This window comes from Chelonia mydas, chromosome 8, assembly GCF_015237465.2.
Source record: "Chelonia mydas isolate rCheMyd1 chromosome 8, rCheMyd1.pri.v2, whole genome shotgun sequence".
In the NCBI taxonomy this organism is placed as follows: domain Eukaryota; kingdom Metazoa; phylum Chordata; order Testudines; family Cheloniidae; genus Chelonia; species Chelonia mydas.
Genome location: NC_057854.1, coordinates 30,918,413 through 30,941,738, shown reverse-complemented (window position 1 = coordinate 30,941,738; position 23,326 = coordinate 30,918,413).

Here is a 23,326-nt window from a genome sequence, read left to right as displayed (position 1 = left end):
GACCCAGGGAAGACTGAAATCATTATCACTATAGTGTATAATTAATACAGTCTCTTATGAAGGGAAAGTGTGGCTATATCTTCACTTTTAAAGAGATTGATGTATTGATGTGGCATGGCTTGGTGGTGTGAGTGAATGGAAACCTGAGTTCATTTGAGCAAATGGATTTTCCTGCCTAAAACATTTGCTAGTAAACACAGCAAAAGCATGAGAAATTTGTTACCTAAACTAAAGCAGTCATGAATACTCAATGGTGTATATCCATGAGAAGAACAGGCCTGGAGCTTAGGGGTTTATACAAAGCTGGCACGTATAGGGTACACAAGGTCTCAGCTAAGTCAGCATAGTGCTGTCTCCACCTCTCTGCTTTTTCTGTATATATGTACTCAGCTAAGGTGACTGTGCAGTTTAATGGCTCATAACCTGAATTGCACCTAAGGAAGACCTTCCTCTTGTACCCACATCCTACCTGAACAGAAATAATTTGCCTTAGAATGAGATCCTTAGGGGACAGGAGTCCAAGATTCCTAACCAAATCAGCCTCCAAAAGGTTTACGCTGTCACAGTGGAAAGTTGTAGACCACTCTCCTTGTGTTAATCAATGCAGTCTTGGTTGGATTAGGGCAGAGCAAGTCACCTGAAGCCAAATTCTCATCAAGCAATTCGACTCCAAAGGGACTGCATTCATACTCTAAAATACATGGCACAGAGACAAGTCAGGGTTTGTTTCACTTGCACTGAAAGTGTGCAGTCTTTGACAGAAATAATTTCAAACTATCGCTAAGGGGCAAAAACAATGACCCAGATTCTGCTCTGAATGACACCTATGCAACAGTGACTTTGGTTCACAGCTGTACTGTGTGCAGCGTCTAGTTCTATAGCTGTGAAGCCTTATTTACAAAATAAAAAAAGCAAAGGATTTGTAGTTTTCAGACCAGAGAATGGTTGCTCTTTTTGGATTATTGTCTCATTTCATGAGTCAGGCTTTATCTGGTTTTTCACCCAAAAAACTCACAAGCATTCTCAGTTAGTCACCAGGACCAAGCTTGCCAAAAGAATGGGGAACTTGCCTCAAGAGACATCCCTTAGCCCCTGAAAGGAGCCCTATCCCACCACCAAAAATAATCACATACAAAGGTTTGAGGAAGAGGAAGCAGGCAAAACAACTAAGAGATGGTGACTTTCGCCATAAAGTGCCCTCCCACAAATACCCAAAACATTGCATATGCATATGCATAAATCTGGAAGTAATAAGACTTATCGATCATCAACTTGACCATTTGCTTTTGTAGACTGTAAGCCCAAGGGCTCCTGTCTTCCTATGTATTTGGACAAAACTGGAACCCAATCCTGATTTGGGTCTGTTGGGCACTCCCTCACCACAAATATTACTGCTATGCACCTTTAGGAGCTGGATTTTTCTGGGTTGCCTTGTCTGCTGTGGGTTTGCCTTTGTGCCTCTTGCCTGCATCTCGGAAACCCTACCCCAAGGTAAATCTTAGGCCAATCATTGAAAGTACCTGTAAACTGCCATATCTTCCACATTTCAGTTTCTCTTATGAGGACATGCAAGTGTGAACAGTATTATCAAGTCTAAGGTGAGACGTGATGCTAATCCTTCACTATTGACACAGAAGAAAGTGATCTGGTAGAAGGAAGCACATTTGTAATATTATGCAAACTGCTTAGCTAGACCCATTATTGCCGTGGCCTAATGCATTAGGCTGCGAATACAGCCAGTTTATGAGCAGCCATTCTAATAGATGGGAATGCATTCAAGCAGCCAAGAGACAATATATGCACATTAATTTGTGTGCAGGAGAAGGCTACAAATGTTCAAACATTTGCTGGAAGAATCATCTCCTAAATGCCCTAGAAGCAACATGCATGATGGTGTACATACACTGCATGCCCTCATTTACACAACAAATAGAAACATGCTACAGAAGTGCTGGCAAACAATGCCCCAAATACCTTCATCCCACAAGAAACTGAGGTAGTGACACTTCGTAAACTGGCAAATGACACCCATTAGTCCAGGTCCTCAGCTACTGTAGCACCATCTGCTTCAGCACAGTGCTTTACCCCAGCTGAGGTTCAGTCCCATTACTTTATCAACAGTGAAGAGAAAAAGTACAGTTCCTTGAAGCGCACAGAAAGCAGCATTCAACCTTGGTCACGAGTTTAATAGCACACATCTCCATGGAAAGGGAATTCTGTTTCTCTGAGTGAAAAGCTCCCAGTACCAGCACTATTTCATACCCCTTTCTCGAAGCCCATTTAACAACCAAAAAGTGGGCAGAAGTACTAAACAAAGAACTTAGTTCAACAAACATGAAGAGGTGTAGTCTCCTCCGAGTATGTTTATTTGTTACTCCAGTTGTAATGCTAATCTAATGGAGACTATACTTCTATGCACACTATTTAATACATGGCAAAAATAAAATTAAAAAGGAAAGCTGTCTTATACCTTCATTCTCTGCACATGGTAGCAGAAGCAAAAATGCACAGCCACCAACTTGGGAGGAGTTTCTAAATATGTATCATAGGTGAGAGAAAAACAAAGCAGAACAATTGAAGTGGGGATAGGAAATTCATAACAGGAAAGTTCATTTGCTAAGTTTACACCCCAATTTCTGACCTTACTGGGATTCTTAAATCATTCTCCTCTTAGGGCCAAAAGCTGATATGTGGTGAGCACCTGCAACTCCCCCACCCTTGAACTGGAGTTGGAGATCCTGAGCAAATCTCAGATTTTTTTTTCTAATCTTCAAAATTTTTAAATTCAAGTCTACAAATCATCTCCTAAATGCCCTAGAAGCAACATGCATGATGGTGTACATACACTGCATGCCCTCATTTACACAACAAATAGAAACATGCTACAGAAGTGCTGGCAAACAATGCCTCAGATACCTTCATCCCACAAGAAACTGAGGTAGTGACACTTCGTAAACTGGCAATCAGTTCTGGGTGCCACACTTATGGAAAGATGTGGACAAATTGGAGAGTCAGAGGAGAGCAAGAAAAATTATAAAAGGTTTAGAAAACCTGACCAATGAGAAAAGGTTAAAAAAAAACAACTGGGCATAGTTAGTCTTGAGAAAAGAAGACTGATACTGATAACAGTTTTCAAATATATTAAGGGCTGTTATAAAGAGGACTGATCAGTTGTTCTCCATATCCACTGAAGCAGGACAAGAAGTAAAAGGCTTAATCTGCAGCAAGGAAGATTTCGATTAGACATTAAGATAAAACTTTCTAACTCTAAGGATATTTAAGCACTGGAATAGGCTTCCCAGGGTGGTTGTGGAATCCCCATCACTGAGGGGTTTTAAGGAAAGTTTAGACAAATACCTGTCCAGGATGGCCTAGGTTTACAGGGGACTGGACTAAATGACCTGGAGGTCTCTTCCAGCCCTAAATTTCTATGATCTAGAAAAGGAGTTGATGGGATGCATATGACAAGAAAAGGAGTAATCTCCAAGCCATACAGCATTGTTAAAGAGTGAAAATAGAATAATGGAAGGAACCAGCCAACAGAAGAGGAAGTGTTGGCTAGAAGCTGCTGCTAAGTCAATCTCAAACTACTAAAACGACATTTTCAGGCCCTGCCAGCTTCTCCAAATCACAAACAGAGAGAGCTGAAACAAAGGATCAAAATCCAGTAATGAAAGACTCATCAGCCAACTCAGGCCTGCATGCCACAGTGAACAGGACAAATGTCACTAATGACATTCAACCAAGGAATTTAGTACTAACGCGGACAGCTTCATTACAAACTGCTGTGGAGAGCAGAGATGACCAGTGAGATGGTGTAAAGTTGCTAATATCGTTTATTGCAAGTTAAGTGCTTTTGAAAGATAAGAGCTCCTTGGCCCTAAGGAACTCAGTCTGGCCAGATAGATTAACACCAACAGAAATACTCCCACTCCAACTGGAAACAACAGGTAAGTTAACTCCTCAGTATTGTCAGTCAGCAAGTTTCCCCATAGACATGTAGAGATAGTAAGTTCTCATCTATGGAAAGGTTTTTGGTCCTTTTGACAAGTATAGGCATTCCCCACTCTGCAAAAAGCAGCATGGGTACATTGCAGAAGCCACTAGTGTGCTCTGAACATGAATTTAAAGAACAGGGAGAGAAAATAAGGACACGGAGCACTCTATTGTGAGAAATAAAGAGCACAGAGCTCTCATCTATAGGACTGAACTGTAGGGAAAGTGAGCATGCAATAAGATGGTGCAGCCACCAAGGGAGCCATCAGATATAGAGGAGGGGGATTTTAATTGTGTCTCTTAATTAACCAATAATTAAAGCTCTCAGAATAAATACTGGAAAAGCCGCAATTTACACAGAACAAGCCACAGACTTGAAAGGATGGAGAAGATTGGCAATGAGGTGAGAAAAGAAACAATTATCCACAGCATCTGACTTCAGTGACAAACTGTGGATTCTCGCTACAGCAGGAAGCTAGAAGTACAAACAGGAACAGATCTATTTCTTCACATAGGCAGAGGAAGAGCCCCTCACCAGTGCAAGCAGTCCAGGAGTTGAATGTGGAGGGAGACGTCTTGTGTCCAAGTTATTTTAGGAATAAAAGGGCTATGTTTGGGATGTGAAAGAACTAAAGACTCTGTGGAAAAGGTGCAGATCAGATGGATATTAGGTAGGAACTTTTCACCTGTGACAGAGCTGGGGTAAGAAGGAACAGCCACAGCTCAGTAATTTGAGCATATGCCTCCATTCTTCTTCATTGTTAATAATAAAATTGACTTTAATGGTTACCAGATAACTGAGGTTTAAGTTCTGCTCTTTGTAAGTTAAAGAGAATGAGTGCAATTTTCAAAAGCACCTAACAGACTTTTCAGGAACACTCAGGCTCCTAAGTGCCTACGCCACTCAGGCACTTTTGAAAATTTTACCCAGTGTTTAAAACATGTTAAATGTAAGTTATGAATGAGACATATTGATAGACTGTGTTGGCTGAAATAAGAGGGTTGAAGAATTGTTTAGGGCAGTGGTTCCCAAATTTGTTCCACCGCTTGTGCAGGGAAAGCCCCTGGCGGGCCGGGCCGGTTTGTTTACCTGACACGTCCACAGGTTCGGCCGATCGCAGCTCCCAGTGGCCACAATTCGCTACTCCACGCCAATGGGAGCTGCTGGAAGCAGCGCAGGCCAAGGAACGTATTGGCTGCTGCTTCCAGCAGCTCCCATTGCCCTGGAGAAGCGAACAACGGCCACTGGAAGCCGCAATGGGCCGAACCTGTGGACGCGGCAGGTAAACAAACCGGCCCGGCCCACCAGGGGCTTTCCCTGCACAAGCGGTGGAACGAGTTTGGGAACCACTGGTTTAGGGCTAGAAGTAGAAGAATGAGGAAACCTCCATTGTTAAAATGAAAGGGATTTATATGTTTATGGGAAGAGCTGCTTGGCCCAATAGAACCTGTTTTTAAAGGGAAGCAAAAAAAGCCCCAAATTGCTTCACTGCACCGCAATGAGGAAATTGAAGTTCCAGTTGTAAAGGCTTTCCTCTTAAAGAGGCTGATCCTGCATTTTGCCTGCCCCCAAATGCCGGCTGATGTCAGCAAAATGCAGCTTCAGGCCCAAAGTCAAGTAATTCTACATGTACAGTCATTTTATTAAATGTATACAGGTCCAAAATCAGAGAAGAGAGCCTATTAAGAAGGAGAAACTCCTACTTCTTATTTGGGTGCCACTAGATCAGCAAAGGAAGTTACCAGACAATATTGACAAGCAATAGTATTTATTCAGTCACCTCTCTGGAAAGCCTTAGCTAATCACAGGAGAAGAACATGAAAAATAAAACATCCTAAATAGGGTGTTGGCCTGCACCACTCTGGTAAGCTCAAGGACTAGTTACCACCTAGTGAACTCATCTTTGGCAGGTAGATACAGTGAATGGCTCCAACTAATTCTTTATGTCTCATCACTGGTGGGCCCTTTGTCAGCTGTACTTCTTTGTTTCTTCTGGACATCTGTGCCCCCAGATTACCTGGTCTCTAGAGACTTCTAGATTGCTGGTGTTCTGGCATTTTGGGCCCATCAGGAGATCTATGAGTGAGGAGGTGGCACCACATTCCCAGGAGCCCATCTTCTCACCAGAAGCCTCTCCACCTAAGTTCTGGACGTCATCTGATACTTACCTTTCTGCCCTGGATGACCTGAGCTCCTGAAGTGTCTCTGAAGTAGCAGAGGATAATTTGGAGTCCTTGAAAAGGAAGATGTGGCTATGCTTTACCAGGCCACCTCTCAAACTGCTGGACCAGTAACACTCGCCTTAAGTGGGGTTCAAGTATTGTGAGGGCTATTCCTTTAATGGTCCCCAAATAAAAACAATGAGGTGGGTGCTTCATATGCCCAGGGCCCCACGAGGTTTCTTTCTAGACCCCTTTCAACATTGAAAACTTTCCCCAAGGGCTGTGTTTCCTCTTGCTGCTATTTGTGTCATGGTGCATGAGTGTCTCGAGAACCACAAGTAGTCTGATGGTAGCACTTGGCAACAGACAATATTACTGTTTTCTACAGACACCACAACCCTGTTTAACCTAAGCCCAATCAACCAAGACACCAAATGATGCGGGAATCCTACTTCTCTGAACTATTAATTTGTTGCAGGGTTTGGGAGAGAAGAGAGAGACACAAGTCATCTTAATCCCAGTTATCCTCTTCTCCCTGAGGGTAAACTCTGACTGTGCCAGGTAGGGAAGGCTGCGGGAATGGGCTGCACTGAGGACTCTAGCTGCTTTCAGATGCCTTAAAGCCAGCCTCTTCCGCTGTTGTAACTAAGATGCTGAAACATTATTATTCTCCTCAAAGCACTCTTGCAGTTACCACATTGCAAATTAGATGAACGGCCAGTTCACTTGTGGAGCCTTTAAGACTGGTAACAGGGGATTTCCATAAGACTCCAGAATGCACAGGTGTCAGATACAAAGTACTTTTGTAAGCTAGTTGAGTTTTTTTGTTTTTTTGCAGCATTGCAAAATCATTAATGTCTTTGTATTGCTGAGCAAGCTGTTTAAATATTTAGAGAATTGAAACCATGCTAGGACAGTAATCCATGTCCCCTAATGCAGGGACAGGCTAGTTTGCATTTGCAGCATTGAGACAGCTGAAGAGACTTCCAATTTGGCTGCAATTGAAACTGTTTTCTTCCTTCTTGTCCACAGCTGCAAAACTGTGAAGAGTTAGAGGGATTAGAGCAAATGCGGTTGTATCTTAGAGCTTGGCTGTAGACAATGGATTGTGTGATGTGGTCTGGATGAAAGCTGAAGGCATGTAGGTAAGTATATTGGCCAGTAGGTTTCATGCTAATTTTTCCCCTACTGTTACTCACACCTTCTTGTCAGCTGCTTGAAATGGGCCATCCTGATTATCACTACAAAAGTTTTTTTTCTCCTGCTGATAATAGCCTCCAATGAGAAACTGCAGAATTGGAATTAATTTGCAAACTGGACACCATTAAATTAGGCTTGAATAAAGACTGGGAGTGAATGGTTCATTACACAAAGTAAAAACTATTTCCCCATGCTAATTTTTCCCCTACTGTTACTCACACCGGGTATGTCTATACTACCTGCAGGATTGCGGGCAGTGATCGATCCAGTGGGGATCGATTTATTGCGTCTAGTCTAGATGCGATAAATCGACCCCCGAGTGCTCTCCCGTCGACTCCTTTACTCCAGCTTGGCGAGAGGTGCAGGCAGAGTTGGTGGGGGAGTGGCAGCAGTTGACTCACGGCAGTGAAGACGATGTAGCTGGTCAATTTTTTTGGCATGAATAATTCATTAGGCACATTTTGGCATTTTTATCAAATTAATTATTGGCAAATAGTTTTGACCGCATTCATTCAGCTCTATAGATGGCTGAATAATATTAAGTATATTATTTATTAAATAAATATATTCCATCCAAATACTTTTTTCATAAATACGTTTCTCATTATTCAGCCAGCTCAGTTGAATATCAACATTCCTTGCCCTTTTCTTTTGTGTACTGACATCGGGGGGCAGGAGGGTAAGGGGGGGGCGTGGATAAGTAAAACCAATAGACAAAATTAATTGGAGTTTAGCCCCATCTAGTGGTCTTAAAGCAGTCACACTCAAAACCTTTCACTTGTTACAAATGGAAGTGAGCACTACAGATGTATGAAATTTCACAGTGGTTCATGCAAACATTTAACTCTCTGTACACTTGGATTTGCAACCCCACATTTCCCATTTGAAGTTTTAAAAAATCTTAAATTCACAGCAAAACTGAATTTTACATGTTTTTAACCCGAAGCCATACATTGGTCAAATTTGTTAACTGCACTTACTTGAAAGCTTTCTCGCTGTTAGTAAAACTGGTTTGACTCCATACCCAGCTCTTAAACCAGGAGTTTCATGATTATTGGTTGTTTTGCAGATGTGTTATTTGGCTCCACAAATAACCTGACCCTGCCATTCTATCCAAGGAAGCGGGGTTCCATGAGGGTACCTGGGTCCACCTGCATGGATCTAATTGCAGAATCACGGCTCCAGTTAGCAATCTCTAATGGATTTTTGATGTGCAACATATCTCCAACACGTCAATATAATCAATCTAATTTAATAGCTGGGAAACAGAGCCTCTTGCAGCACACTCATGGTGTGTGATTTAACCAAACCCCTGCAATCACCAATATATTATGTAAAGCTGGGATCTGTTGTTCTTTTCAGGATATCCTGTGATACTAATAAATAAAAATGAAATTCCATAGTAATGCTGACTTGCTTACATTGGGCCACATTCTGATCTCAGTAACTTCAGGGTAAGTCAGGAGTAACTGCAGAGTGAATGCTTTTTTAGGAATCTACCCCATTCTGTTCTGTTGAAAAAATCTTTACATCTTGTTTTCTTCCAGGCACTTTGGCACATGGAAAAAATCCAAGACCTTTGAGGGATAGGTTGCTGCGGCCCATAATGGCTACATTCCAAATTACTTTCTTGATTATTTCTAGCAACCTGTAATGAACGGAACCTATCAATCTCCTGTTTGTTCCCAAAGTATCCCACTGGAATCTTAAATGTTTGTTTCAGAATTAACTGAATGGCAAAGAAGCATAAATTCTCCAAATTCTTTGAGCCAGACCCTCCTCAAGTAATTCTCCTCCGACCATGGAAGAAGGTGAACAAATTGCTCTGATCCAGAGTGGCTCTGTGGCCCAAGTGGGACAGTCCCAGGTCTTTTTATCATGGCAGGTCATAATTTGTTCATTAGAGGTTTAATGTTAATCTACCTCGCTTAAACGATACCTATGCTATGAGCTAAGGGTGTGATTCCCCTACTTGCGTACACATGCTCGTGCTAGCTAGCACAGGTATAAAGAGCAGTATAATATGGGTAGCAGCAGCAGAGTTACAGCCCAGGCATGTTATGTACAAACCCTTCGGAAACTGGTGATGCTGCCGTTACCCGTGCTACCGCAGGTACACCGCTATTTATAGTTACGCTAGCTCAATGAGAGATGGCGCGAATACATGTATCTGAGCAGGAGAAACACACCCCTAGCTCATACTGTACATGTAGCCTTAGAGCAAAGGAACGCCCCACCCTGGCCCCTTTCTTCAAAGCCAGCTGAGTTCTGCTCAATACAGGATGTGGTGTGGAAGGGCAAAGTGGCTGCAAGCCATTTGTGTGCTACTGAGGCAGTTCCTTGTATACATTACAGCAGCCCCAGGGTTGTTGTGATTTGTGCCAATTGTAATAGCCTCCATGGCCATTAACCCCCTAGGCAATCACTGGAGCATAATATGCTCCAGACAGACCCCATTCCCTTCATCAGTATGGCCCAGCACTTGCGCTACATTGAGAAGTTGCAGAGGAGGTGGCTCCTCCATCCCAGGGGAATCCTCAGCTACCTGGAGCACTACCTGGAGCAGTAGCACTGGCCAGAATCTGGCTGTCAGTGCAGAGGGTTTTGGAATTAACATTCTGGTTTTGCCCCAAACTAGAACAAACAACCCATTAGAGGAGATGGAAGAAACATTAATTTTGGAGGTGGGGGAACTAGTAGATGAGTAACTAAGACATGGGTAATTTTGGTGTGTGACTGAGTACTGTGATGTTTACTGGGGAATGCTGAGACCAAAGAGAGGGGGCTCATTAGATACATGCCATTAGACCCTGACAGAGGACACCAGTGAACCAGCTATCCCTAGCCATTCCAGCAGGGGACAGGGTAGGACAAAAAAGCTGGAAGGAGGAAGTCTGAGCTCCACATAAGGTAAATATTAAGCAGTAGCTCCTGTTAGTTGCTATAATGTATTCAATGGCAAAAAAATGGTGTTAATGCAGAGTTAAGGTTGCTTGGTGGTAGGTCGTCCCCTTGCAGAATGCTGAGTTGAGCAAAACTCAAAGTTCTGAAAACCGGGAAATGTAGAGTAAAGGCTGCCCATGCAACCTTAACTTTGCCCTCTTTCAGCAATGCCCCTATGCCTATTAACACACATATGTCTACTCCGTGAACCCCACAGCTTCTGGCATGTACAAGCTCTTCACCTCCCTTTACAGCCCATTCACCATCTCCAACAGGATTCCATCTAACACAATTAAAGGACACAAAGGGGAAAAAAAGGCTGTTCATGACACCTTCCTTTTGTTTCCCTAGAGCTGGCAGTAGCCAACAGGAATTATCTGGGTACACATCAGATGCGGTCAGTGTGTTAAGTGGGCCTACACTAACAGCAGTAGCTGGGACTGCTTGGTACAGGTGTGTTTGCAATGTGAGGACAAGGGTGACGGAGCTGTTATTGTGATGTGAGGAGATCTGCTTTCCACCCTCTAACCTGGGTGAGGAAAGGGAAGAGGGGCATCAGCATGCAGCGTTTCTATGCAGAGTTGTGCAGGTTATGTTGGTACTGGTGTAAGAATTTTATTACAAAAGACATTGTCCATTGGGGGGTGAAATGGAGGGCAAAAGGGAAAGTTGGAGGGAAGGTTTTAACTCAAACAAGACCTTCAGCATCCCCTCACGTTGCAGTTATGGGTGACTCCCTTCCCCCAAACACACAAATCTCCTAATGCAGGCCTGCCTCATAACACTTCCTCCTAATCTAAATCCCCACCTCACCTCCATCAGTTTAGCCTGCCCCTGCATCTTGGTGGTGTGGCCTAATATTGAGAGAGGGGGTCTAAAAGGCTCTGTGACGAAGGAACTATTGGTCAGAAATTTGAGGAGAATTACATTCAAACAGAAATGAAAAAAGTGTGTTGCTTTCTGACAAGTTCTAAAGAGTTTAGTGGCTTCCGTCCATTTCCAGAGGAGACAAGTGTGTCCGTACCACAAATCCCATCCTAACTGGCAGTAGCAGAAGGGAAACTAAGGATGGAGTCAGTGTGGAGACTAACCTACCTCACCACCATACAGCTGATTCCCAACCAGGTTAAGGTTAACCTACACTGGCAGTTCAGTGTGGAGAATCTTATGCTGCCACTGCTTCTCCACCCCCCCCCCCACCTCCACCCCCCCCCAGAACAGGTATAGCACAGCATCCCTCAGGGCCATCTAGCTCCTTCCACCAGGACGAAAGTCACAAATTGTTATACGACAAAGCAGAACAATCCATCACAAACGATCACAAGTGATGCATGGCAATAACTTTAAAAAGGAATAGTGATGCATATTGCCCTGTCAAGGAAGGATAACTGGAGACGTTTATGGAGTAAGAAAACAATGAGAAGAGTCCAACACTGCACAATGCTGTACATAGTTGAAAGGAGACTCCATGCAACTGTACAAGGTGTTTTCATAGCCCCAAGGAAAAGGTGACAATTATTTTTAAAACTCTCTGTATTTATGATCCAAGCAATAAACCAGTTTATTCAGCTCAGTGATTTTTCTTTTGTAGTCAAATTGCTCCTCAATTGAAGAAGCTTTTGTTTGCTTCCATTTTAAGAGAACAATGTGTGACAGATTGGTATATGTCTGTACAAACCTGTAACAAATTGTGACCTTCCCTCAATACAGTAACCACCATTTTGAAGACTGACTTGCATTTAATGTGTACAGCTGTGACTGGTTAGGGCTTGCCTATATGGGGAATTTATCTGGCATCGCGAATCCTGACTCACTCCATGTATGGACAGTTATTTCCAAATAAGAGTGCCTTATTCCAAATTTGCTGAAGTCAATGAATAGTTAATGTGCTTTAAATTCACACCCTACTTTATACCAGATTAACTTTTACATATAGACAAGCCCTTAGAGAGGTAAAGGGCAGACCAAGACATTTTATTGTAATGCCAGACACCTCCCTGAAGCGACTAACACAAGATTCATTGGTGGTGAGTGTCAGAAAAATGGGTTTGCTAAAGAGAATGAACAGGCTAAAGGAAACTGGTTCTCTCAGTTTATCTCTAAGGAGGCTTGGACTTCAGCTACATGACTGGGATGCCGAAGATGGTCAAGGAGTTGCATGACAGAGGGAATTCTTTGAAACCTTTTTAAAGCCAAGATCTGGCCAGTTTTGATCCCTCTCCCCATCTAATCACCTCCAGACAACAGAAAGATACAGGCCAGAGGGACCTACTGACCTAACACAGACTAGAGTTGGTGAGAAAATTTTCATCAAAGCAGTTTTCCATGGAAAAATACCATTTTGACAAAACCAGGTTTTTATACAAAATCTTGTTGATTTTGATAACCCGAATGTCTACACTGCAATTTTATTGCCCTGTAGCCCAAGCCCTGAAAACCCAAGTCAGCTGACCCTGGCCACCTGCAATTCTTTTATTGCAGTGTAGACGTACCTTTAGAGACCCAGAATTAGAAACAGTGACTGGACACTGCTCAGACCCAACTGGCTTGGAGGCACATGTGATCCAAAGGTTGGGTCCAGTTACAACAGATTGGTGACCATCCACTTCGGGAACTCAGCCACATCTCTAACCCGAGGGCTCTCCCATGGAAGTACAAATGAAGAATAATGGACTACTCTAAGTCATACATTTCACAATTGTGGGCAAACTGCCTGGAACACACACATACCAGGCAAGTAAGTGTTTTACTTTACTATATTTGCTTAGTTCGTGCCCTTCCAGCAATTCACTTTCCTAGGGAATGTCCAGACAACATAAAATGTCCCTTTTTGTGAGCAATTGCTTTGACTTTAGGGGAGCCTGTGTAGAATCAAGTTGTAAGCCTGGAGTACAAAGGCCTATAAGATTTAGATCTACCAGCATAGGGGGGATACTTGCTAGTGTTTTACTGAGTTTTACTAGCAACAGGACACTTTTACAACTGCTATAATATACTGTTCTAAATCTCCTACATATATGAAATTCTTCAAATCTGTTCTGTATTGATCCATGAAACCTAGCTACATGGATAAAATTCTGTATATATGCCAAATATTACATTTAACGTGAGAGAAGGAAAATAATGTATATTTCAAATCTCTAGACAGAATGGTCTGGGCCAGATCCTCTGTTGGTGTAATTCTGCATAGCTATATGAAGTTAATGGAGCTACACCAATGTACACTAGCTGAGGATCTGGCTTATAGGGTCTAACTTTCACAACAATTAAGTAGGCTTTTAATGTGCAAAAGTGGACCTAATATGTTCATGCAGTTTATTGTGCTTGCACATGCGAACTGGGTAACTACAGGAGCTAATGGCCAGTTGGGTGTCTCATTAGTTTCTTGTGTGCACGATCTCCTGATTTTTACTTACGCTTACAGTAATTGTGTGAGGAAAATGTCCATGGAAGAGTACACCAAACTTTTTTGATAATGCACATAAAAAACAGGAGGGTTTGTTTCCTTCCTATTTGTAAATCTTAAATTTCAGATGCAGAAAGAAATTAACCCTAAATGCAATATTCTGCCATCATAGAGGGAATAAAACAGGCTGAAGGCAATAGGAGTTTTGTAAATAAACGTCATAATAATTAATAATAAAATACAAAGAAATGGCAAGGTATTCTATGACCCTAAGTGTATTCAAAGTTAAAATATTTGCACAGAAAAAATGTAAGTAACAGTGAGAACGGTCGGGCAGAGAAATAATTCCTGGGGGATTATTCATGAGCCCCCTATTTCTCCTTTGCATCTTTCCTTATATGTTTGTATTCCAACTGATTGTGTGTGTGTGTTTGTGAGAGAGAGAATATTTGCAATTTCAAATAGGTTTTTGGGCCACTGTTTATTGAATAGAGTTCAGGGGCCCTCTAGTGGTTATAAACTGAATATTTTAGGATTGCTGACTTTACAGCAGGGGTAGGCAACCTATGGCATGTCTGCCAAAGGCAGCATGCGAGCTGATTTTCAGTGGCACTCACATTGCCACTGGTCTGGGGGGCTCTTCATTTTAATTTAATTTTAAATGAAGCTTCTTAAACATTTTAAAAACCTTATTTACTTTACATACAACAATAGTTTAGTTATATATTATAGACTTATAGAAAGAGTCCTTCTAAAAATGTTAAAATGTATTACTGGCACGCGAAACCTTAAATTAGAGTGAATAAATGAAGACTTGGCACACCACTTCTGAAAGGTTGCCGACCCCTGCTTTATAGTATCGCTGTTTGAGACCCCAGATTCCTACCCCTCAATTCTTTCATTTGAGTTAGGCTTTCTTGTATTTGGACAGTCACAGAACATTTGATTACAGAGGATGGCCTGTGTCACATCCTGCCAAAAATCAACCATCCGTTTTCAACATTTTAGTTAAAAAACTACGTCTTAAATCACTTCCAACCCCAGTCCAAGAATACTAGTATTAGTGCCTATTGTGTCCCACTGCTCTGTGGGTTTGCAAGGAGCTGCTCCAATTGATAATAGATCTTTACAATGAAGATGAAAAGATACCATGTTGCATCTAAAATGTGTATCATGTGGATGAGAGCAGAAAGTTAGCTTAGTTATAGTTAGAATAAAAACTCTTTGGGGAAGAGACCTCCTTTTTGTTCTGTTTGTACAGTGCCTAGCACAATGGGGTCCCAGTCCATGACCAGGCCTCTTAGTCATTATCATAATACAAATAAATAATAAATATTATTAATTGGCATTAATAACAACAACCACCACCACACCATCCAATCCCATATTTGGAAAACCCAGTCCTTTAACTCTTTCAGCAATATGATCTGTAAGTTGTTGTGACCAGGGTCCTAGTGGGGAGCCAGCTGTGGTCACTCAATTAAGGTGAACTGAAAAGAATGGGGCAGACAATCCCCAAAAATCTGGTGGATATTCCAATACTTAGATTTACCAAGCCAGCATAAAACAGCTTCTTTATTACCTTACTGGTTACTCAGAAGTCCAAACAACACAATTCCCTTAAAGTGATCCAGCCTCAGGCCTCCACCCAGGTATCTAAGTCAAATATGATGATTTCTGAAAATATTATTTCATCATATAAAAGTAAAGGTTCTACCAATACCAAAGGATCAGACACATTACCTCCCAAGTTATTGAATATTCCAGATCTTACACACTACAGCCTATTCTTATTAACTAAACTAAAATTTATTAAAAAACAAAAGAGAGAGTATGGTTAAAAGATCAATATACATACAGACATGAATTCAGTTCTTTAGATTCAGATTCATAGCAGAGATGGTGAACTTTGTAGTTGCAAAGAGTTCTTTTAGAAATAGTTCATAGGTTATAGTCCAATGTCCAAATATCATATTCAGGGCATACCACCATAACTGGGACCTCAGTCTTGTGACTCAAACTTCCCCGATAAAGCCTAAGCAGATCTGAGATGACAGGATCCAAGGATCTTTTATCGAATTTCATGTCCTTTTTGACAAGTTGGAGTTCAAAAGGTAATTAGCATGACTTTGAAGGAGGTCCATCATTGGCTCTTAGCTATAGAATTAATACAAGGCAATTTGCTTGTTCCTCTACCATTCACAGACTATTTCTATACATCTCAAAGAGAGAGGAATACAGAAATATCCCATGTTTACCATTCATTTAAATACTAGGATTTTCTTTGATCTCTGAATTATCAGAATACAGCATAGACAGGGACCGTTGATTACACTGTCGACCGTACTCATACATATATAAATACACAAAACCACAAACATTATCTCCCCACATGTCTTTTGAGGGTTATTTATTTTGCAGGTGTTTAACCCTTTCTAGCCATCTGTCACAGTTGTATTTGGTGTTTTCTATCTGTACATACAGTACCAATTGTAAGTAACTTTTTTTTATCCTCTCACCAATTTGTCTTCATCCAGCATGAAGTGTGTACGATAAATCACTCTTTAGCAACCGCAGATTTTAAATTGTTTTAAAATTAATGGTTCTAATCTAAATCACTGGCAAGGAAAAATCTGCTTCTCGAGGTGTGTGTATCTTTGTTTCTGTTGCACTTAAACACTAAACAAGTTGCAGAATTCTTTGCAAAGTAGGCTATGAAGTTAATATCTAATATACCAAATACATTCTAAGTTATCTTCTTGTGCAGTGGAGATTAAGCCTTTTCTGGTGTGCATAGCACTGACATTATCTGGTAAGATGCTATACACCAGCCTTACACACGTTAAAATCTAGATATGTTCAACTAAAATCCAGTGTGGCAGCTATGCACTTCAAAATAATAGTAACAGTTTTTCTTGTTTGGTGGCAGGCTGCTACATACCTTGGCCACTAGGTGGAGTGTAAGCCCCCCCACCCCCACTAGAGCTCTATGAAACTCTGTTTTTAAACTTGTGTGGGACTCTAAGACTAGCATTTTGTGCAACCTTACAGGTCCTGAAAATGTTGCTTGATTTGTGATTTCAATGACATGGGTATTTTACCTTCAAAGTCTTGCGAAAGGAGGGAGGAATTTTCACATTTCAGATGATGAAACTGAATTTTGATGCTAAAGTGAAGAATAGTCTAGTACAGGGATCGGGAACCTTTGGCCAGCGGCCCAGCAGGGTAAGCCCCCTGGCGGGCCAGGCGGGTTTGTTTACGTGCTGCGTCCGCAGGCTCAGCCGATCATAGCTCCCACTGGCCATGGTTCACTGCTCCAGGCCAATGGGGGCTGCGGGAAGCGGCGCGGGCCGAGGGATGGTCTGGCTGCCACTTACTGCAGCCCCCATTGGCCTGGAGCAGCGAACCGCGGCCAGTGGGAGCTGTGATCGGCCGAATCTGCGGACGTGGCAGGTAAACAAACCAGCCCGGACCGCCAGGGGGCTTACCCTGGTGGGCCGCATGCCAAAAGTTGCCGATCCCTGGTCTAGTAGTTAGAGTATTAGCTTGGGCCACAGAAGACCTGGTTTCAGTTCCTTGCTCCATCACAGATTTCCTGTGTAGCTTTAGGGAAGCCACATAGTCTTTCCTTACCCAGTTCCCCATCTGTAAAAGGGGGATACAGTCCTTTTCCCAAAAAGGAAAGCAAACAAAATTCTCTCTATCTGCACTGCAGATCTCTGTTGTTTTACTGAGGGCTGCTCACATTCTGTGTGAGGAATTACAGCAAAATATATAATAGAAATCTACAGTGAAGCTCGATAGAAGTCAGCATATACAATGGAGAAAATGTAGACTCCCTTCACCATTTATGCCACACCTGGAACTTAAGTACCTATCACCTGTGCACACTGAAGTCAATGGGAACTGAATGACCCAACTGATGGATTGATTGGGCTCCTTGATATTTTGTATTCAACTCTGGGTATCACATTACCAGAAAGTTATCGTAAAACAGCAGAGCTCAGAAGGGGCCAACACAAGAGATGGGAATGCTGAACGGATTCACAAATAAGGAAAGTTGAATGCAGTGGCATATGCACAGACTTTGACTTAGTGATTACTAAAGGATGGGCAAGCGTATGTCAGAACAGTGTACAGATATTTGAAAGGTGTAAATACCAAGGATTCTTTAATGCAGTATGCAGCTGGATAGCTAGGAGTAAAAGGATGAAATTAAGAAAGAATTTAGTCAGATAGTATCAGAGTATGAAATAGTCCCACAGGAGGAGTGATGGAAGCTCTGTTACTTGGAACTTTTAAAGCTAAATTGTCAACTAGAAAATGTAGCATGGGGAACATATCTGCACTGGAAAGGGGAGAGGATTCAAAACAAAATTCAGATAATTTCCACGATTCTACAAACTTTGTTCTGCACTGCAGTCAGTCACACACCTAGGAAAGTGGAAATGAAAAGCAAGCTATTATGAGAAAAAAAATCATTCTGAAAGCAGTTAGAAATGACTCCTTCCTCCCACATAGAAGGTGGCACAGTGGATGGAATTGTCTGCTGCGAAGAGAGGGTGGAAGGTGTTGCTGCTCCTTTAACCCTGGAGTGTGTGGGCAGCATGAGCTTCCTTTCTAAACTGTCAGCTCCTAAACTGTAAGTCTCGAGTAATATCAACCACACTGAAGTTACAAAATGAGAAGACAGTTTTATTGTTGGCCCTTATTTTCAAGGGCTTAAAGAATCATGTTTTAATGTGAAGTAGAGATACCAGCTGCACCAGACTCTGTTCTTTACAAAAAAGTTACAAAGCATGGCCTGTGTACATCTGAGAATGGTTATGATTCCATTTTCTGTGTACCACGTTTCTAGGGTCTGCTGGCCTTCAGTTGCCATTTTGTGAGGCAGAGCTAAGGCAACACAGTGTGTTATGGAGGAGATGTATCTTGTGCTGCCCTCACATGAAGACTGTTTTGTTTTCTCTTATAATCTAAGATGGAGGTTATTTAGATATGAAAGTGTCCAATGGCTCCTCCCAAATATAGAAAAGTATAATACCAGATGCTCAGCCTTAAGTAGGACCTAGCACCTTTGACATGTATGCAGTTATCCCCTCATTAAAGTGTCCACTGGGCACAGACAAGCCAAAATAGATGCACTTCCAGCTGGTATTGAAAAGTCGCTTTGCCTTTATTGAAAAGAGACAATCAATCAATAGAATATCCTTGCCCAAACTGGGCATAGGCTGGGGTCAGCTCCAGAAAGAATAAAAAACAAAATCTAGTTCACTTCTAGGCCTTCTCTTTGCTCATGGAGATCTGGACTTCTCTCCCATTCACACAGTGATTGAGCCTTTCCTTCCGAAGGTAAGGCCCTCCTCTCACTAGCTAGCTGTAGTCACCAAGCCTGGGGAACCAGGGCCCTGGAAAGAGGAACAGATGCTCCTATAGTCAGTCCTGCCTCCATCCTTTTATAACCTGTTCCCTCCTGATTACAAAACACCACATGGAGATGCCTCCCTCTGGGTTTGACATGGCTGTCTGGTATTGTGGGGAAGGGCCGATTTAAGTCTCTGTCTCCAGGATGGACAATGAACCCTTTTCTGGTGCATCTCAGTGCACACTTCTTGTCCAGCCCATCACAACCTTTTTTTGAAGAAATCTAGTGAGACGTAACTAAATTCTACCTAACTCGCAGACTCACTCTGAGCATGGTCCGTGCAGAATGTTCCTTTAATCTTTGTTACACAAAACAGGCACAACACTGCATGTACAAAGGGAGCACCAAGCACCACGCATTCAGATAAACATAGCTGCACTGATTTCACGGACTGTATCTTCAGCATCATGATCCAATGCAATAGGCATATGCCGTGTACTGCATTTTGTGGGACACCTGCAATTTGGATGGGATTTGAGGTCATGTCTTACCAACTCAGTTCCCCCTTCCAATGGTCTGCATTTGTTCTTCCTTATTCCCCTATCCTCCACTACTCACAGTCCAGAGGCTCTGCCTCCCCCTGCAAGGGCCACACTCTGCTACTTCCCACTAACTGGCTTCCCCCTTTAGGTTTGTCAAGCTCCCTTAGCCACCGACTTCTGGCTATATTGACACCTCTGAGTCTGCTTAAATCCTCCGGCCTTTCCTTCCCTGCCAGCCCCTGACCAAGTCTTCAGAGCTCCTCTCTATTCTCTGCTCCTGCTAACTGGGACTGGACTTGGTCTGCTCCCTTCTCTACTGAGGATGCTGGGAGGTATGGGGCTGGTTGGGAAGAAGAGGAGTGATTGGAAGAGAAGGGTCACTACTGTAGGCAGAGGTGGATTACGGTTTTGTGGGGCCCTGGGCCAGAGCAAGTGGGGGCCCCTCCCCACCCCTTCTACCTGCAGTCTCTCCCTCCCACCCCTCCCCCGCCCTCTGGCACTCTTGCCAGAGAAAAGGGGTCAGGATGCAGGGGCTTGCCCCACTCCACCCACCTGGTGCTCGTGCTGGGGAGCAGGTTGGGGTGTGGGTGTGCCCATTTCTCCAGGGCCCCCGCAATTGGCCAGGGCCCCTGGGCATGGGCTCCATTGGCCCAGTGTTTATTCTGCCACTGACTGTAGGTAACAACAGTGACTAAAGAGAAAGGGGAACAGATTAAGCAATGAGGTGACTGGAAAATGATGGAGAATTGGAGGAGAATGTGGTTGAATTCTAGGGGTGGTAATAAAGGAAAAATAATGTTCCTTTATGTCAGGGCCTTGGCTTGTGGAGCGTGGGCTCTCTCCCACATTACAGACGAGAGATAGGTGTACGTGACCAGCTTTCAGATGACAGTATTCTCAATGCCTATTGGAGTGGATGATCAACATTTTCCACTGATTGTTAAAAAACCCAAACACACACACACACACATACACACACATAGAAAATTAAATGCAAATCAATTGCATTGACACAAAAATATAGATGAACATTCAAATGAAGGAGTTATGTTTCTCCAGTCCAGCTGCCTTTACTTGGCTACAATGTAGTATTCACCTATCAAATTACACAAACACTCCAATCACAGGAAAACTCCAGCTGTCTTTAAACACAGCAGGGATACTGCAAAAAGCATGAAGTGCACACGTAAGCATGCTATAGCTGTTTGCAGTGTTGTTGTAGCTGTGTTTGGCCCAGGATATTAGAGAGAGAGAAGGCAGGTGAGGTAATATCTTTTATTGAACCAACTTCTGTTGGTGAGAGAGGCATGTTTTCTAGCTTACACAGAGCTCTTCTTCAGGTCTGGGAAATGTACTCAGAGTTCACAGCTAAATATAAGGGGGAGCAGATTGATTAGTTTAAGCACTTAACACATATTTCAAGGGACCATTCAAGGTGAAGTGGCCTCTTAACAACCCTCCAGTCATAGGGGGACAAGAATAGGGTGGAGGCAATGTGGGTCCTCATCATCAAAGGAATCCTACACAGCACTTTCAAAAGGCGAGCTTGGGTGCTTAAATCCATAACTTTGCTAGACCCGAAGGCCTTGTCTACACTCCCAAGTTTTGTTGCCAAAACTGCCTTTTGGTGACTCAAACAGTGAGTTCGTACACACTGTGAGACGACTTTTGTTGGGGAAAATGTCTGGTTTTGGCAACAGAACACATCCACTCTCATGAGAGATTTACGTCTTTTTCCTCTTCATTTTTGTGGACAAAGTGCCAATGTAGACTCAACGCTTGATTTCATCACTTTAATTGGCCTCCAGGAAGTGTCCCACAATGCCCATCCTGACCTTTCTAGTCAGCAGTTTGAACTCCACTGCCCTGCAGTCAGGTAAACAACCATCCGCCCCTCCCCCTTAGAAGCCCGGGAATTTTTGAAATTCCATTTCCTGCTGGCTTGGCATGGAGCAGTCTCATCGCATCTTCCCAGGTGACCATGGCGGGTTATCGCACCAAACGCTCTCCCACTTGGACCACTGCAGAGCTGTTGGATCTGACCAGTATATGGGGAGAAGAGGCTGTGCAGTCCAAGCTGTGCTTGAGCTGTAGGAATTGAGATACCTACGGGCAGATTTCTTGAGGCTTATACGAAAAGGGCTATGATTGGGACACACTGCAATGCAGAGCTAAGATAAAGGAGCTGAGGCAGGTGTACTATAAGGCTAGGGAGGCAAACCATTGTTCAGGTGCTTCACCTAAGACCTACCAATTCTATAAGAAGCTGGATGCTATTCTTGGTGGCAACCCCACCTCCATTGCCAAGAGCCCCGTGGATACTTCAGGGGCACAGAGGCGGCGGAAAGAGGACCTAACTCAGAGGACTAAGTTATTGATGAAGAGGTGGAGTTAGACGAGGATGTACAGCTCCCGATAGGGTCACCCGGTGGGGCAGACAGCCAGGAACTGTTCTCCACTCCAGAGGTGTCTAGCCAGTCTCAGCAGTTGCTCTCCAGTGAGCAAGAAGCAGGAGAATAGACACCTGGTAAGTGGCTGTGGCTTGTGTAGTGCAGAGGTGGGTTCAGGGCATAGAAATGTGGGAGGCTGGCTGTGTTTCTGTGAGTTGGACATTTCCCTGTGTAGCTAATCAGTACGGTAGAACAGGGTGTTGATGCACACCGAGATCTCATGGGAATCCTCCAGAGAGATCTCCAGGAAAGTTTCCTGGAGGTACTTGGTAATCCTCTGCCAAAGTTTCTGTGGCAGAGCAGTTTTGTTCCTTCCCCCATTGTAGGAAATTTTCCCATGTCATTCGGCAATCACTTGTGCAGGGACCAAAGCGGCACATAGGCGAGCAGCATAGGGAGCAGAGAGGAGTAGAAGTAGCATGGAGTAGATGTACCCTCGTTTCCCTGCTTACCCTTAGCAGTGAGATGTCTGCTAGAATAACCCCCGCCTGTGGAAAAGTATGGGAGAATTTTAGTATTTGTTCCCTAGAATGCTGCACCATGACCTTTGCAAAGAGTGTGTGCTCTTTTCCCCATGTGGAGTGCCCTTCCCTCTCCCCACCCCCGCCAACACACATCTCTGTGAACACCCAAAGCATGGTGAGTGTTGGCGGGGGTGGGGAGAGGGAAGGGCACTCCACATCAGAAAAAGAGCACACACTCTTTGCAAGAGTCATGGCAGAGATATATGTAACTGTGCTCATTGTCAAAGTGCTGCCTCAAAGCCTCCCTGATTTGAATAGCTCCCCCTCAGCTCCCCTGACAGCCCTGGTATCTGGCTGCTCAAAATCAGTGGCCAAGCAGTCTGCCTCAGCACTCCATCCCTGAGCAAGCCTTCCACCCTTAGCTTCACAGAGATTATGCAATGTACAGCACATGGCTATGACCAGAGGAATATTATCTTCAGTTAGGTCCAACCAGCCATTAAAGGCATCGCCAGTGCACCTTTAATCTGCCAAAGGCACATTCAACTGTCATCCGGCACCTACTGAGCCTGTTGTTGAACTGCTCCTTACTGCTGTCCAGGTGTCCCATATAAGGTTTCATGAGCCACGGCTGTAAGGGGTACACAGGGTCCCCCAGGATCACTATGGGCATCTCAACATCCCCCACTGTAATCTTCTGGTTAGGAAAGAAAGTCCCCACTTGCAGCTTTCTGTACAGGCCAGAGTTCCTGAAGATGCATGTGTCATAAACCTTCCTAGACCACCCTGAGCTCATG